General features: G+C 43.9%; 1 protein-coding gene across 8 annotated transcripts in view; it reads right to left on the bottom strand.

Annotated features, from left to right (window-relative positions):
• Positions 1-15200, bottom strand: part of ABLIM1 (actin binding LIM protein 1) — a 312371-nt gene that overhangs the window by 81064 nt on the left and 216107 nt on the right. The gene's annotated exons all lie outside the window — the stretch shown is intronic.

Below are 15200 nucleotides of genomic sequence, written 5' to 3'. Positions count from 1 at the left end.
ATCAAAGGTCCATCCAGCCCAGTATCCTATCTCCCGACAGTGGCCAATGCCAAGTGCCCCAGAGAGAGAGAGAGAGAGAGAGAGAGAACCTAACTGGTAATGATCAAGTGATCTCTCTCCTGCCATCCATCTCCACCCTCTGACAAACAGAGGCTAGGGACACCATTCCTTACCCATCCTGGCTAATAGCCATTAATGGACTTAACCTCCATGAATTTATCTAGTTCTCTGTTAAACCCTGTTATAGTCCTAGCCTTCACAACCTCCTCAGGCAAGGAATTCCACAGGTTGACTGTGTGCTGAGTGAAGAAGAACTTCCTTTTATTTGTTTTAAACCTGCTACCCATTAATTTCATTTGGTGGCCACTAGTTCTTATATTATGGGAACAAGTAAATAACTTTTCCTTATTCACATTCTCCATACCACTCATGATTTTATAGACCTCTATCATATCCCCCCTTACTCTCCTCTTTTCCAAGTTGAAAAGTCCTAGACTCTTTAATCTTCTCATATGGGACCCGTTCCAAACCCCTAATCATTTTAGTTGCCCTTTTCAGAACCTTTTCTAATGCTAGTATATCTTTTTTGAGATGAGGAGACCACATCTGTATGCAGTATTCAAGATGTGGGCGTACCATGGATTTATATGAGGGCAATAAGATATTCTCCGCCTTATTCTCTATCCCTTTAAGGATTCCTAACATCCTATTTGCTTTTTTGACTGCCGCTGCACACTGTGTGGATGTCTTCAGAGAACTATCCACGATGACTCCAAGATCTCTTTCCTGATTAGTTGTAGCTAAATTAGCCCCCATCATATTGTATGTATAGTTGGGGTTACTTTTTCCAATGTGCATTACTTTACATTTATCCACATTACATTTCATTTGCCATTTTGTTGCCCAATCACTTAGTTTTGTGAGATCTTTTTGAAGTTCTTCACAGTCTGCTTTGGTCTGAACTATCTTGAGCAGTTTAGTATCGTCTGTAAACTTTGCCACCTCACTGTTTACCCCTTTCTCCAGATCATTTATGAATAAATAAGTTGAATAGGACTGGTCCTAGGACTAACTCTTGGGGAACACCACTAGTTACCCCTCTCTATTCTGAAAATTTAATATTTATTCGTACCCTTTGTTCCCTGTCTTTTAACCAGTTCTCAATCCATGAAATGATCTTCCCTTTTATCCCAGGACAACTTAATTTACTTAAGAGCCTTTGGTGAGGGAAATTTAAGTACACTATGTCCACTGGAACCCCTTTGCCCACATGTTTGTTGACCCCTTCAAAGAACTCTAATAGATTAGTAAGACATGATTTCCCTTTGCAGAAACCATGTTGACTTTTGTCCAACAATTTATGTTCTTCTATGTGCCTGACAATTTTATTCTTTACTATTATTTCAACTAATTTGTCCAGTACTGACGTTAGACAGTCTGTAATTGCCAGGATCACCTCTAGAGCCCTTTTCAAATATTGGCGTTACATTAGCTATCTTCCAGTCATTGGGTACAGAAGGTGATTTAAAAGGACAGGTTACAAATCATAGTTAATAGTCTCGCAATTTCACATTTGAGTTCTTTCAGAACTCTTGGGTGAATGCCATCTGGTCCTGGTGACTTGTCGTTGTTAAGTTTATCAATTAATTCCAAAACCTCCTCTAATGACATTTCAATCCGTGACAATTCCTCAGATTTGTCACCTACAAAGGACAGCTCAGATTTGGGAATCTCCTGAACATCCTCAGCCGTGAAGACTGAAGCAAAGAATTCATTTAGTTTCTCCGCAATGACTTTGTCATCATTAAGTGCTCCTTTTGTAACTCGATTGTTCAGGGGCCCAACTGGTTCTTTAGCAGGCTTCCTGCTTCTGATGTACTTAAGCATTTTGTTATTACCTTTTGAGTTTTTGGCTAGCTGTTCTTCAAACTCCTTTTTGGCTTTTCTTATTACATTTTACACTTAAAATGTAATAATTTGGCAGCGTTTATGCTCCTTTCTATTTACCTCACTAGGATTTGACTTCCACTTTTTAAAAGATGCCTTTTTATCTCTCACTGCTTCTTTTACATGGTTGTTAAGCCACGGTGGCTCTTTTTTAGTTCTTTTACTGTGTTTTTTAATTTGGGGTATACATTTAAGTTGAGCCTCTATTATGGTGTCTTTGAAAAGTGTCCATGCAGCTTGCAGGGATTTCACTCTAGTCACTGTACCTTTTAATTTCTGTTTAACTAACCTCCTCATTTTTGAATAGTTTCCCTTTCTGAAATTAAATGCCACAGTGTTGGGCTGTTGAGGTGTTCTTCCCACCACAGGAATGTTAAATGTTGTCAAATTATGGCCACTATTTCCAAGTGGTCCTGTTATAGTTACCTCTTGAACCAGATTCTGAGCTCCACTCAGGACTAGATCGAGAACTGTCTCTCTCCTTGTGGTTTCCTGTACCAGCTGCTCCAAGAAGCAGTCATTTAAAATATCGAGAAATTTTGTCTCTGCATTTTGTCCTGAGGTGACATGTACCCAGTCAATATGGGGATAATTGAAATCTCCCACTATTATTGAGTTCTTTATTTTGATAGCCTCTCTAATCTCCCTTAGCATTTCATAGTGACTATGACTGTCCTGGTCAGGTGGTCAATAATAGTTCTACTATATTCTTATTAGAGCATGGTCATCTGACTTCAGAAAGTAACCTCAATTCACGGGCTAGCACCAGCTGCCTGACCTGAAGCTGAACAAGTGACCTAAAGGTGATAAATACTCAAAATCACATTACCAAATCCAAATCCCCTGAGTTATCCAGTCTCTTAAATACATTGATACTCATAATAAACTCGTCTGATCAGAATTTGGTGCTATTCTAAGGACTGGAAAACAAAGAGCACAGATATTAAAAGCGATTTCATCTCACCAGGGACCAGAGTTATCAGTGCATTAACTCTTTCACAACAGAAAGTGAACATATGGATACAGTACTCACATCAGATTAGACACTTACTAAGGAATGAGGTTAGTGCTTGCAGTGCTATAAACTAAGCAACCCCATATGTCGTAGATGCTGCCCCAACAACAATCACTGCAGGTGCCATCTTGCTTGAAGCAACTGTACAACTGGACACTGGAGTGATACCGTAAGCAGCCATCAAACCATATTACACTTGCACCAAATGATGTGTTATGAATGTCTGACAAATTGTCTGACAATTGCCAGCCACAGGAAAAGTCAGGAAAAGTTATGTCTTCTAGCGACCTAACCTGCAAAAGAAGCTTAGAAATGGGAGGAGTAAAACTGAGCTAGGAACTTCCTGGGCAAGCTAGGAGTATCTACGCTCTAGAGAGTTCCTGTCTTGCCTCTTAGGCCTTGTCTACACTTACTGGGGGTTCGAAGCACTGCGATCGATGCATTGGGGGTCGATTCACCAGATCTAGCGAAGACCCGCTAAATTGACTGCAGCTCGCTCTCCGGTCAACTCCTCTACTACACCTGAAAAAAAAGCGCAAGGGGAGGCAATGGGAGCGTGTCTCCGGTCACATCACGAAGTGTGGACCTCATGGTAAGTAGATCTAGGTACATCGACTTCAGCTACGTTATTCATGTGGCTGAAGTTGCGTAATTTAGTTTGATCTCCCCCTGTAGTGTAGACAAGGCCTTAGAAAGACAGACACACACCACACTTGGTCAGATCCTCAGATGGTGTAAATCAATGTAGCTTCAATATAGCTATGCTGATTTACAGCAGCTGCAGGTCTGGCCCAATTATTTCACTTCCTCTTTGTTTTATATAAAATAATGAAAGAAAATAAACCAGAAAAACTGGAAGAAAGCCACCACAAATTACTTAAAACATACTGTCTCCAGCCATAAAATATGAAGTTCCACAACAAATTCCCAATTCCCAAAATGCTGCTATTCAGCCATCCCAGCTAAGTATCTTTAGTGCACATTTTATCACCGTCATGGTGACTATATTTAGACTAGACCTACCAATCACTAAATCATATAAGGCTTGACAAATTTACTGGACACCTTATCAGCCTAATGACCAATCCCAATGACCAACTGGAACGGGGACTATCAATAATTTTCTCTATATCTGTATAGCAGCTAGCACAATGGAGCTATGGCCTGGCTGGCGTCAGATGATACTATAATATACATGTTTATTAATAATAAATTAATAGTAATAAATAAATAATAATAATAATGTGCACATCCTATGTGCCATGTGATCTCTACTGTCCTCTCTTTTCCTTCCTTTCACCTTCTCTTTTTGTGATCCTCCATCATTGTGCCATATGAAACTTACGTTTGTATGATTTTGGGGGGCTTGTCTTGTTTGTGACTAGCTCAACTTCTGGGCCCTTGAGAAGGACCAGTCAGTCAACTGTGATGAATAAGAGCTGGTCAGAAAACAATTTTGGCAACAATTTTTTAAAACTTTTTTCTGATTTTTGTTTTAATTGAAATGTCAGTTTCATCAAAAATTCTGACAACAGTATCTCTTTTCCTGAGTTGTTCTCAGTTCTGTTATCTCTCTTTCTCTATCCAATTGGATACCTCCCGATTTCTTTCCCTATACTGCGTCTTCCATTTCCTCTGCCATATTTCCCCCTTCCCCATATTTTCCTTCTTCCTGCCAAAATCTCTCACACACATAATACCATACTTCTTTGCTGGGATGAGAAAAATCTCTCACTCTCTCTCTTCCCCCCCCCACCTCACCCCTATTCACTCACCCACACATAGGTCATGGCAATTTCACCAAAAATCTAATAGCCAGAGGACTAAACTTGCAAGCCACAGAGAGATGTTGGGAAAGATACGTACATCCTTTTACATGGATTTTTGGGACCGAGGCACATGGCAAGAGCTGGTATTGTGGGTACTACTGATTTGGGTACTGCAGGATGCCATAGATTTGGGCACTGCTGGTTGATTGTCAACTGATGGCGGGGGGGAGCTGCTTTTGTTGTTGTTGTCTTTTTTAATATTCTGTCCAAGGCACCTACCTAGCCCAGAATACACACTTCTTTCCTTGGTATTATAAATCAAAGAAATGAAATCAGATTAGTGAGAACATATGCTCCCCAGAGTAAGACCCCTGCACAGCTGTTCCTATGATTTGCAGGCGGAGGACATTTCAGAAGTTCTGTATGGAAGATTCCTGTACCTCTTTCCTCCCTCTCTCTACCCACCTGTTCTCTACTCTTCCTTTATCATATTTATACCACGTTGTCCATGGATTCCCACCAGATCCTCTCTCCCCTCTGTGTCGCTGTATGGAATATGGGAGACACTTGGTGATATTGTTGATACCAGTGTTATAAAATTGCAAGGAATCTGACCAAATATGCCGTGTGAGGTATCTGTGAAAATGTTATACTTTGCCAAGTATGATAATCTTGTTTATATGTTTGTATGACCTTTGTATTAGGAGTTATAGATATGTAGGGTATATCTGTATTTCCAAACTTGTGCTGTGTCTCTGGGTGACACCCCCAGACAGAACAGCATCAGCACTGAACCTGTTCGATGGCTCATCAAGGGACATCAACTGTACAATGAACCCATTGAATGGGTCAGGGGATACACTCTAAGACTCAGCAAGGCATGCAGGGGCAGAAGTCTGATGGCTCCAAGCCCTTTGCTGGGCAGCTTGTGTTTGGAACAAAGGAAATACAAGCTGCGTGGTAAAAGACTATAAAAGGCAGCTGCATTATCCCCAATCCACATTTTTGTCTTCAGTCCTACTTCTTGCCTCTGAAGGAACTTTGCTACAAACTGAAGCTCTGAACAAAAGAACTGAATGACCCATCCAAACTGTGGATGTATTCCAGAGGGACTTGCAAGCCAGAAATCTCACCAATACTGCTAAGAACCTGATACATGGACGTTGAATCTTTGTATATATGTGTGACTGCTTTACGATTTAATAACTCTCTTCTTGTTCTTTCTTGTTTCTTTATAATAAACCTTTAGTTTAGGCACTAAAGGATTGGCTGGCAGCGTGGTATCTGGGGTAAGATCCAAACATATACTGACCTGATAACCCTTTGGGGTCAAAAGAGCATTTTGTATATGTGAACAGAGTTTTTTAAATAGCTTCTCACTGTTCTGGACATAGGTGCTGATTGGGAGGCAGAGCACTGGAATGCAAGAAAGGGGCTGTGTGATTTCTTTTTTGCTTCTTGATAACCAGTGTGGGGGATCAGAAGCAGATTGTGACTGGTTGGGGAGTTTAACTTCAGTGTTACCCACCAGTATTGGGAGTATTTGTTCTCCCTTTTGCAGCCTGCCCTGAGACCTTGGCATTTCCAGTGAGGGCTGCCCGAGGTGCACCTTTCATGCCAAAGAGTCACATTTCAGAACTCACCTCTGCTGCCCCAGTGCTTCCCTCAGTCTGAGGCAGCAGCAGTGAGTACTCCTCGCATTTAGAATCAGTCCAGGAGTCCTTCCCTTCCCTGGGGCAGAGGGGGGGTTTTGGCTGGGCAGACATTTAGCAGGAATGTCTCTTGCGAAGCACGGTATGAAACGCGAGCCACAATAAATGCCTCACAAACTTTCACGAGGGACTTTGCCTAACAACTAATCAACACAATATAAGCAACAAAAACCAAACATTAATGCAGCAAAGCACGTGAACAACAAGAACGGGGTTTTCCATTTTACAGCTTTGGTCCCCTTTCTCAGCTCTAGTCCCTCCCAGTAGCACTGGGCAGTTGTTTATTAGTTTATCTGAGAACGCACGGGCCAAATCACCCCTGCTTAACCCCATGAGGTCACCCAGATGTAACTGCAGGCAGAATATGGCTGTAAGAGGCTGGCAGTGTTTACCTGAAATACCCCACACAGTTAGCAGATGTTGATTCTGCTGGGGAAGGGAGAAGTGGATTTTGCTGACTCTCTAGGTATGTCTACACTGGCAGAGTTACAGCACTGCTCAGAGAGCGCTGAAGGGAAACTGCTGTTGTGTGTTCACACTGTCAGCTGCCTGCACAATAGCATGTTCACACTTCCGGCACTTGCAGCGGTATTCGAAGCTGTGAACTCTGGGCAGCTATCCCACAGAGCATCTCTTCCTCTTCTGCCACTAAGAATTGTGAGAAGGCGGAGGGGGTTGCAGGGCATCCTGGGTCCTGCCCCAATGCCTTGTGTGCATTGCTTTGCATCCCAGCAATCCCTGTGCTTCCGTCCGCATTTGGCACCATCTTTCAATGGTTTGTGTACTGTGCACTCTGCCTCTTCGGTCTGCAGGAATGGATTCCACACTGTTGACCAATATGCTGCTCTCTCTAACACGTCACGAGTGGCAGTGGAGTTATTCCTTAAACTACAAAGGCAAGAGGAGTGTGACACTGATCTCGCCATGCATAGTAGCTACAACATGAGATTGCTTGTGGCATTCACAGAAGTACTGACCACAGTGGAACGCCATTTTTGGACTCAGAAAACAAGCACTGAGTGGTGGGATCACATCAATTCCCAGACCAGAAAATTACCGTAGGGAAAGTTGAAATGCCCATTGTGATCTTGGGAGACCACGCCTACCCCTTAATGCCGTGGCTTATGAAGCCATACACGAGGAACCTTGATAGCAGCAAGGAGTGGTTCAACAACAGGCTGAACAAGTGCAGAATGACTGTTGAGTGTGCTTTTGGCCATTTAAAGGCCCGCTGGCGCTGCCTATATGGGAAGCTGGACCTGGCCAATGACAATATTCCTATGCTTATCGCCGCATGCTGTACTGTCCATAATATTTATGAAGCAAAGGATGAAAGCTTCACTCTGGGCTGGACGGCTGAGGCTCAGCACCTGGAGGCTGAATTTGAACAGCCAGAGACCAGAACCATTAGAGGGGCGCAGTGCAGGACTAATATTAATGCTATGCTCGGGAGTGCAGTACTTGTAATGCTAGGACAGGGGTTGGCAACCTTCAGCACACGGCCCATCAGGGTAATCTGCTGATGTGCCACGAGACATTTTGTTTACATTGACCGTCCACAGGCACGCCCCTCCCCCCCCAGCACTATGAAGGTGTAAGAAAATTGCCTGGTGCTTTTCAGATCTCTGTTTGCTTTCAATTAATGGAATAAAAAGATTGCTTTCAAACCAAAGCAATTCTTTATTAAAAAACAACAACCCGAGGAGATAGATAGACAAAAAAAACCACATCAGCACTGAGGGGGATGGGGGAATGGAGGGTCCCAGGACAGTTAAAGATTTATGTATGTCCAGGTATCATATGCAACCTTGTCCTTTGGAGTACAGTGCAGCGAGTACTGTACTTCAGCAGGGCTAAACTGCAGAGGGATGGGTGTTGAGTGCAGTGGGTACTGAGAGTCCGCAGGGCTGGACTGTGACAGGGCAGGAGTGGAAATGCACAGGTACAGACTGGACCAGAAGGTTGATAAGAGTGTGTTGGCAGTGTGTGGGGGACGCATGGGAAAGAGTGTTGCAACAGTGGCTTCAGGGGAGGGCGGGCACAGAGCTGCTCGGTTTGCAGTGCTAGTAACTCCTGGAGTGTGTCCGCAGGGCTGTACTTCTGTCATTGGGGTGGGTTTTTTTACAGCGCTGCAACTGTGCAGTTTCTGCGCCCTGAGTGGCTTGGCAGTGTGTACACCTCGGGAGTTACAACGCAGCAAGCGGCTTTACTGCACAGAAACTTGCCAGTGTAGACAAGGCCTCTGAGAAAGGTGGGCGGGCAAGCACTGGGAGGGAGGAGGGAGAACACAGCACACTCGGGGAAGAGGCGGGGCCGGGTTGGGGATATGGGGAAGGAGTCCAATGGGGCAGGGAGGGGGCAGAGACTTTGGGGAAGGGGTTGGAATGGGGCAGGGCAGGGGTAGAGTCAGGGCAGGGCAGGTCGAGCTCCCACTGGCGCCTGGAAAAGTTGGCGCCTATGGTGCCATAGAGGATTAACCTGACCTAGCACTTCCTTGCACAGCAGGTCTCCCCCACCTAGGAGTTGCTGCCAGAGGGGCGTGTGCTGGTCGCTTTGGGAGCTGCGCTGTCCAAGGTAAGCACTGCTCCCCTGGCCCCCTCCTGCAACCCAACCCCCTGGACCAACCCAGAGCCTGCACCCAGCACCCAAACTTCCTCCCAGAGACTGACCCCTGCACCTCCTCCTGCACCCCAACCCCCTGCCCCAATCAAGGTAGCTCACTTTATTTTCATTTACTTCCCATTACTTATAATATAGGAGGAGAATGAAGGAAAAAAGAATGAAAAACGGGGGTGCGGGGAGATAAGAGAGAATGTTCTTTTTCTTGGCTGTGTCCCGGGGTGGGGGCAAAAATGAAGCTGCGCACAGGGCCCCACTAACTCTAAATCCACCACTGGAACACTGTTAGCAACACCCCATGTGTCCACTCCCTTCTCTGTATGCAATCACATGCAGAGCTCTACTGAGCAGAAGGAAGAGAAGTGATCAGATCTCAGCCATATCAAATCCAGCTGCAACAGCAGCGAACAAAATAGAACATTGAGATGACACTTAAATTGGATTTAAAATAGCAATAGGAATAAAATTCTTTGCAGGCAACAAAAGACATTTCAAATCACACACAGATCAGAACAAGATAGAGCCTGTCCAGTACAGAACACTGCTGGCATTTCTGTTCCACCTCCTCTCAGCTGTATAAACATGATACTTGTTTCCTTTGTGTCACTATAAATAGAAGTTTTATCTCCGCTACTGTGTTTTTGTTAAAGATAATACTGAATGTTGGTAGTACCTGTAGCCATATGCACATTCATACTAAGCCAACACCCCTTTTAAATTTGATCCCCAAGAGTCCAGACATGCAGCTGAATTTTTTACAGAGTTACAATCGGTGGCGGATTACCATATGGGCCCATGGTGCCCCAGCCAATTGAGTGGTCCCGGATAGGGTGACCAGATAGCAAGTGTGAAAAATTGGGACAGGGGTGGGAGTAATAGTTGCCTATATAAGATGAAGGCACAAATATCAGGACTGTCCCTATAAAAATCGGGCCGGAACTCTGGCCCCACCCCTCACTGCTCCTCTCCTTTCCTCCTGGGGCCCAGCCCCCTGACCAGACAGATGCAGGACCTGTGATAGGGTGAGCACTGAGCATATTCCCCCCACCCCTCTCCTGCCCCCCTTCTTCCTCCCTCCCACACAGAGCTGCCCCCCCAGCCCCTCTCCTCACCTTCCCTGGGTGTTGCCCCCTCCACCCCTCTACTTCCCCCCTCCCTCCTGCGTCCCTCTCCTTCATCCCATTTTACATATGGATATAGTGAGACACAGAGGTTAAGTGAGGGCTTGTCTACACTTACATTTTATAGCGCTCTAACTTGCTGGTTCAGGGGGGTGAAAAAATCACCCCCCTGAGAGCAGCACGTTTGAGCGCTTTAAAGCACTAGTGTGGACAGGCTCCAAGCGCCGGGAGCCGTGCTCCCAGTGCTCAGAGCTATTCCCATCATGGAGGTGGATTACCAGGAGCGCTGGGAGAGCTCTCTCCCAGCGCTTGCGCATGACCACACTCAAACTTCAAAGCACTGCCGTGGGAGGGCTTTGAAGTGTCTAATGTAGACATAGCCTGAATTGCCTACAGTCAAGCAGAAAGTGAATCAAGTATCACTGCAAGTTAGAGAACTCAAGAGTCCTGACTGCCAGTCTCCAACACTTGCCAATAGACAACACTGTTATAATAAAAAACCCTCATGTCTCACCTATAGTATTTGGCACTAAGGCAGAGTTCTCTGGCATAACGCTGTATTATGTGTACAGACAGCCGCAGCTGTCCACACTCACGCCCCTGAAACTACAGGCTGCAAAACTACTGTCACAAGTAGCAGCAGGGTTATTCATTGGAAACCCAACAATTTATTGACAAGATGGGAACTTTACGATTGCACTAAAAATGTGGCTTTGAACCATTTATTTTCATTCATATTTATTTCTATGCTACCTATTTTATATTAGGGTTTGATTCTTTGACATGTAAAGAGACATGTTCTGCCCTGATCAGCTTACAATCTAGTAGTTTTCCAATAAATATGTAGCTTTTATTTAGTGTTTTTAAACTTCAAATTGCTTTATAAAAATAATCCTCAGTCCCTACTGGGAGGTAAGTAAGTAAAAATAATTTTATGATGTGGAAACTTAGACAATGTAAAGTTATGCAATAAGCAAAGATCACCTTGCGAGGAGGAGAACTCATTTTACTGGCTCCACAGCCTATGCTCGGATGCTCTGACTACATCAGCTTCTCAAACCACTTAAAAAGGAAAATGTACATATCATATCTAAGTGAAACAGGAATAATTGAAGTATTTTAAATCATTACGTGTATTTCTTTATGAAACCAGTTGCATTAAGATAGGCAGTTCTAACTCATTTAAAACAATAAAGGCAGTAAAATAATGTGCAATAACTGTACATGGTTCCTTTGCTGTCGTCAATAAATAGCTGGTTTTCCCCCCAGAGCTGTTTTTTTAAAAAAGACTTTTCCAGCCAGCCCAGTACATTATATATTAGTTCTCTAGGCTTTTCCCTGCTCCCCTCTCACCCTCACTTAGATTCATTCCTTCCCTATGTGAATGGGCCTTTTAGACAGACAAAATTCCCCCTCTTTTAAATATATACACATCTCCTGTGCTCCCTGTATTTGGAATCAGACCTTCCCTTCTAGGGGTCCCCTGAGCCACTCCCCGCCATGCAGAGCTGCCCCGGATCTGAGTCCCTTTTTGGCAAAACTGTGCATTTATCCCATTTGCTTTTGCCAACTGATGATGGACAAATGCCTGAGTTTTGCAAAAAAAGTCGGGATGTCCAGGGCAGGTCTTAAAGAAGGGACTGTCCTGGCCAAACCAGGACGTAGGGTCACCCTAGACTGTGGGGTAGCTGTAGGGGAGCCCCAGATCCTCCACCTGCCCTATGCGAGGAGCCAACGTGCCCTAGAGCAGCCCCTGGCCCATGTCCCTGCCCCGCAGGGTGCGCAGTCCAGAACAGGTGGAAGGTCCAGGACTCCCCATAGCAGCCTGGGCAGCTCTTACCACAGCTCGACTTCCGGCCAGGCCAGGAAGCAGGGCCAAGGGGAGGAGCAGGGGGCAGGGCACCATGGTCGGGATGTGGGGACCCCCCCAATATTCTTTGTGCGTGGAGCCCCAATAAATCTTAATCCACCTCTGTGAAAATATAGTCAGTATCCCTAAAATACTACAGCTTACAACAGAACAGTGCCTGTGGAATATTACTCTGGAGAATGCTGCAGTATTTTTAGAATGATAGATGCTTTAGTATTATTCATTATTTTATCGCACCCAAAGGTATGCTGGGTACTCCAGAATACATATAAGACAACATGGGTCCCTGCCCTGTGATATTAAGGGAGAAAGGTAAGGAGGGAAGAGTTGTGCTGGGGTTAAACTCTGGCTGGAGACCTGGGTACAATTCCTGGCTCTGCCATAAGCATGTGTGAACTTGTGCAAGCCATCAGCTATCCATCTGTAAACAGATGGATGGGGATATTGTGAGGATGTGTTTCATGAGGTGCTCCCACTATGTAGAAAAGGAGTAGGTGTCACGTAAAAAGAATAAGGTAAAGAGGATGGGGAGCTGTTACAGTAATTACACTCTGCAAAAGGTAGCACACAGCCTGATGGAGCAAAGCTTTTCTGTAATCTTTGTTGACCCCATTTCTTGTTGACATTACAGCGGAGGTGGGTTTGGAAGAGGATTTGACAGGGGAGAGGGTGAAGGCTTGGCTTATTAGCTCAAGAATAGTGTTCGATGCAAAGGAGTAACATGGAATAAAGCTGGGAGGTTGCTGTTTAAGATGTGGATGAATGGACCATCAAAGGGGCACTGGCAGAAGGGGAAGGGTACAGGGGAAAGAGGGGAGAGACGTGTTCATTCAAGAAAGGTCAGATAAGTACGGAGGAACAATAGAATGTCTGCATCACTTTCACAGAAATACAGTTGATATACAAATGAAGGTGAAAAGCATTATATCCTTATTTTGAATTCTCCCCGACCATTTGCATCCTGTCTCATTTTAGGTGCTCTCCTGTTTGGCTCCGACATGCTGTAATAATGATTTATAAAAGTTCCAGTCGATACTGGCATAAAAGAAAACTTGAGAAAGCTTAGTAGGCCTTTTAAACTTAATGATGGAATCCATGCTGTCATGGCCTGATGCTGGATGCATGTATGCGGAGGCGAACAGTCACAGAAGTACATACAATGTACATCTCAGTATATACTAGAGACAGGCTCAAAGCCAAACCCTAGCTTCAAACGACCCAAGACTTTGGACAGCTGAAATCCTGATCTGGACTTTCTGGCGCATCCTTTATATATAGTCCATATATAGAGAATACGGCCCATACCAATGAAGAAAGAGATTCTCTCTGTATTTGGTAAAGCTGCCCCCAGAGCATTCTTGGCAGTTCTCAGGAAAAGCGAGGGCTGCAGAGCTGCTTGTCACTCATGATTACAGCCCTATCTGACTTCGAGATTAAGTCAGTCCTGCTGGGTTGGGAACCTCTCCCGATTAATGAGGAAAAAGGACGCTAGAAAGCTAAGCCAGTTTCTGAATGGATCTTCCCCAAACAGGGAAATAATAATAATTCAAGAAGAAGAAAAAAAGTCCTTTCCATGCTCTCTCCCCATTTTCAACACCTCTTCTGAGGTACTTTTCTGCCCTGTTGAGAAATGCAATGATTTCTGGTGTTTTATATAATTCCAGTACCCAATATTCATAGGAATTTCTCAGGAGTAAAATTCCTAGTCTCTCAACTTCTGGAAAGTGCTAGCATTCAGCGGGAATTAAGAGAAGAAGCAACTTGTTCTGGAGTTACATCAAACCTTTCTGCTTATCTTTAGTTGGTGTTGGTCCTGCTTTGTGCAGGGGGTTGGACTAGATGACCTCCCGAGGTCTCTTCCAACCCTAATCTTCTGCGATTCTATGATCTTCGTTCTAACTGGTGTTGTCTGAATTCTTAGACAACCTGTGGTCAAAAGCTTTCTCAAGTTTGATTGCCAAAAGTCTGTTAGTTAACGTTATCAGATGAAGTGGGCTCTATGGGAAGATAATCCCCTACTGAATATCTCGATGCTAAGCTAAGGCAGTGTAACTTTGTGAAGGCCGGTTACGATCAGCAGAAGTAGAGCTACCCATTTAGCTAGGGCATCAAGCTAGAAAGGGAATGGAATTTATTCATACATAGTCGTACAGTTTTAATTCCCCTTTCATCCTTCCAGCTCTGGCCTTGGAGTCATGTTGTGTTAGGAACAAGAAATGCATAGTCCCAGTATATCAACCAAATGTCATGGTTCAGCCACAATCAAAAGTTGCTGATTCACGGGTTGTTGTACTGCTGATGTGTTGGCCTTTTACCTGGCTTCTGAAATTCCTGTTCTTTCCTCTGTAGTTTGTTCCTTTCTATTTGAAGTCAATCCCCACTTTGTCCTCAGAAGAAGACATTCCATTTGTTCTGCTAGAGTGTACTATTTAAAGTGAAATTCCTAACCACCGTAGGTGGTTTACATTTTTATGATGTCTTGAAGAATCAAGCTATTCAGAGAAAAACCTCACCCAGACTTCATCACAAAATTATATACAAATCTCTAGCTTGTCTGAAGAATTGTCATTGGAAAAACTTTTTCAAATGTATGCAATTATGCTACAATTGAGGAAAATTGGTTTCAAAGATTTACAGGTCTCCTTTGAAAACAGTCAAACTGATTTTAAGTTTAAAAGAAAATTTCCCCCCAGAGACCTTGGACAGTTGGCCAAATTTCAGCCTAAAGTAAATTATTATAAATGAAAATCACAACCCTTACAATTAAAGGTCTATAATGGAAGCTAACCGACCCTTCACTGGAGAAATGCTACTGGACACCAACATGTAAGACAGGCTAAATTATGAGGTAAAACCATAAAGTAGACTTGGTTAATTGACCACAGATTCTTGGATGGTACTGAGTTACAAAGTAACCTTTGGCAAATAGAGTGTTAAAACTGCATTATTCTCTAAACTGCTTTGTTCTCAAGTGTGTATAAATCTCTCACACAGCCAAAGTAAGTAGTATCTGTTATCAGTTTAAACTGATGACTATATACAGTATCTCATGATTTCCCTGTTACTTTTCTTTTCCCACAGGCAAACCTGGAATAGTGTTTTAATCGGGGAGACCTGTCTGAACACATTGGATAAGCAAATGTATAA

Source organism: Caretta caretta, chromosome 7 (assembly GCF_965140235.1).
Source record: "Caretta caretta isolate rCarCar2 chromosome 7, rCarCar1.hap1, whole genome shotgun sequence".
Classification (NCBI taxonomy): Eukaryota; Metazoa; Chordata; order Testudines; family Cheloniidae; genus Caretta; species Caretta caretta.
The sequence above is the reverse complement of the archived record's forward strand: the minus strand, read 5'-3'. Positions and strand labels throughout refer to the sequence as shown.